Here is a 3,298-nt window from a genome sequence, read left to right as displayed (position 1 = left end):
AACATCCCCTTCGGGAGTTATCCAAAATGTTTTTAGCCTGGATCTAATTGCCGATTCGATTTCATTGAACCCTCTCCCTATTTGCTCGTTAATTTTGATCCGGTGTGCGTTGGTATTCTCATGAGGCATAGCCTCATCAATGTTATAGAAGATTTCGCAGTAAGGACAAAATTTTCTACCATTTGCTTTATCTAATGCATCTTTCATTTCATGATAAGTTTCCATGTCATCAATGCTTTCGTTTTCAAGGGCTACTTTTCTGTAAATGCACGCTAACGCTTGTTCAAGTTCTTCTTTAGTTCTATATGTATTGTTTTTAAAGTTAAAAATGATGTCTCTAATAGATGTCATGATTAATGTGAGAAATCTGAAAAAATAGAGAAAAGTTTAGCTAATTCTTCGTCTTGGATCAGATTTAGGATTATAAAAACGTTCAATTCTAACCTCGTAACGAATGCAATCTACTTAAAATCTCAATAAAAATAAAATGGTAGTGTATTCTGCAGTGATTACTTCCTCAAGGTAGTATTTTAAGGTGGGAACTTGGAATGTCTAAAAAGTTAGACTTACCAAGATCTAGATGGCGATGATGTTGTCTTCGTTGAGAGCAGATGACGTTGTCTTTGAGGAGTAGTCACCAAGAGGAAGTTCTCGGATCAAATGACGAGATTGCAATGAATGCTTCCGTCTTCGATCGGTATTTATAAAAGGAAATCTTCTCCTCCTACTCTTCAGCGGATGGCTGCCAAGTGGGTTGAGAAGACTGTGAATGATGTCAGCTGCAGAGGTATTCCAACTAAGTAGAAAAAAAACCGAGGTCAATCCTCACGGATAGATGATAAAGTTATGCATTTCCTTACACCCAAATAAGGTAAGGAATGCGCAAAGCTGCTACTGAATGACGCCAGTAGTGTGGAAAATACCTAGCTCAATTCTCCCCAGGTGGATTGCGAAGTCATTCCCTATTTCCTTTCACCCCAAATAAGGTAAAAAATCCACAAATAAGGGAGTTATAGACCATCGCAGGAATTATCTTCAGAGTAAAGGGGTCACATCCTTGGAGTGAGGTGATTTCTTTTGCATACAAAAGATGAGTGGACACTTACTCATCAACATTATAATTTAAACTATGGTCTTATTTGTTCAAATAAGGGAGTTATATACGGTCGTAGGAATTATCTCCAGAGTATAGGGGTCACATCCTTGGAGTGAGGTGATTTCTTTTGCATACAAAAGATGAGTGGACACTTACTCATCAACATTCAAATTTAAACTATGGTCTTATTTGTTCAAATAAGGGAGTTATATACGGTCGTAGGAATTATCTCCAGAGTATAGGGGTCACATCCTTGGAGTGAGGTGATTTCTTTTGCATACAAAAGATGAGTGGACACTTACTCATCAACATTCAAATTTAAACTATGGTCTTATTTGTTCAAATAAGGGAGTTATATACGGTCGTAGGAATTATCTCCAGAGTATAGGGACCACGCCCTTGGAGTGAGGTGATTTCTTTTGCATACAAAAGATGAGTGGACACTTACTCATCAACATTCAAATTTAAACTATGGTCCTATTTGTCTAAATAAGGGAGTTATAGACCATCGCAGGAATTATCTCCAGAGTATAGGGACCACGCCCTTGGAGTGAGGTGATTTCTTTTACATACAAAAGATGAGTGGACACTTACTCATCAACATTCAAATTTAAACTATGGTCCTATTTGTTCAAATAAGGGAGTTATAGACCATCGCAGGAATTATCTCCAGAGTATAGGGACCACGCCCTTGGAGTGAGGTGATTTCTTTTACATACAAAAGATGAGTGGACACTTACTCATCAACATTTAAATTTAATCTGTGGTCCTATTTGTTCAAATAAGGGAGTTATAGACGGTCGTAGGAATTATCTCCAGAGTATAGGGGCCACGCCCTTGGAGTGAGGTGATTTCTTTTACACGCAAAAGATGAGTGGTCACCTACTCATCAACATTCAAATTTAAACTATGGTCGTATTTGTTCAAATAAGGGAGTTATAGACAATCGCAGGAAGTATCTCCAGAGTGTAGGGGCCACGCCCTTGGAGTGAGGTGATTTCTTTTACACACAAAAGATGAGTTGTCACTTACTCATCAACATTCAAATTTAAACTATGGTCTTATTCGTTCAAATAAGGGAGTTATTAAAGATTTTCTTACAAAGATACCTGCTACTAACCTATATTCTCCTAATACCATCATTCATATATTGGCCCACCGAATCTAAACTATTTGCTCTATCAAAATTTTTCAAACGGAATTATTCCTTTACTCATCTCCCCGAATTTTAGAGGAGAAAACGAGATTACTAGGACCAGGATTTCTACCATACCCTTAGTATCCTAGGATACATAAAAAATTTCATCCTGTTTTTTGACCGGGAGTCGAAGGGGGGTATTGAGCATAACATGCTCATGAATTTTCTCGGTTCCAAAAGCAATAGAAAAAATAGGAAAAAATCCGAAAAACTCAGTTTTACGGATCATATTTACCTTAAGCGGCAAACTCCTTCGGCGTCCGGGTCTCTGATGATTCTTCCGGAATTCAATCAGAATTCATAAAGAATTCCTACAGAATTCACTTCTTGAAGACCTACTCGATGATTCAGTTGGACCGATGGAATCAGACTAGTTCTGAGACCGCTGGTGATTTTCTCAGTGGCTGCACGGCCTTATATACTGCTTAGAAGGTACCGTGGAAGGGGCAAATCTAGGCGTAACCTACCCATCCCACTTGGATCGCTTGGAAACGACTTTCACTTATAGCCTTGCCTCCTAGGCGTAACCTACCCATCCCACTTAGATCGCTTGGGAACGCCTTTCACTTATAGCCTTGCCTCATACCATAGACAATATGTGCAGTTTTGTGGAGGGTTCTGAAAATGAGTATTTATCGCTGTGGTGACAAATTTTTGGAAATGCTAAAGTATTCTATATTAAATTTGATGATGATAGGAATTTGAATGGTGATCATAGCATAAATATTAACAAAGTTATTGCGATTTTTAATAATCAACAATTGTTTATAAGACAAGATACTATTTATCTTCATAACTATGACTTGTATCGAAAAAGTATTAGAGATATTTTTTACTGATAATTACTTGCTCTTTCACTTAAGAGCATTTATTTTCAAAAATGTTCAATAACAAAGAAGTTAGAGGTGTAATTTCGGTTATTTCCGATGCCGAGACGGGGAAATACGATTCACGTTGCAACCGCACGTGTTTAGACCTTGGTAACTGCCAATGGGAACATATCC

General features: G+C 37.8%; 1 long non-coding RNA gene across 1 annotated transcript; it reads right to left on the bottom strand.

Moving 5' to 3' along the window:
- Nucleotides 1-332: 332 nt before the first annotated feature.
- Nucleotides 333-2,812, bottom strand: LOC124173767. Its single transcript, XR_006868742.1, has 3 exons — nucleotides 2,530-2,812; nucleotides 571-796; nucleotides 333-367 (listed from the first exon to the last, which is right to left on the bottom strand). It is a non-coding gene; the product is annotated as an uncharacterized LOC124173767 (long non-coding RNA).
- Between the last annotated feature and the right edge of the window lie 486 nt (nucleotides 2,813-3,298).

Source organism: Ischnura elegans, chromosome 1 (assembly GCF_921293095.1).
Source record: "Ischnura elegans chromosome 1, ioIscEleg1.1, whole genome shotgun sequence".
NCBI lineage: Eukaryota > Metazoa > Arthropoda > Insecta > Odonata > Coenagrionidae > Ischnura > Ischnura elegans.
Note: the sequence above shows the minus strand (reverse complement) of the source record. Positions and strands in the feature narration are given on the sequence as shown.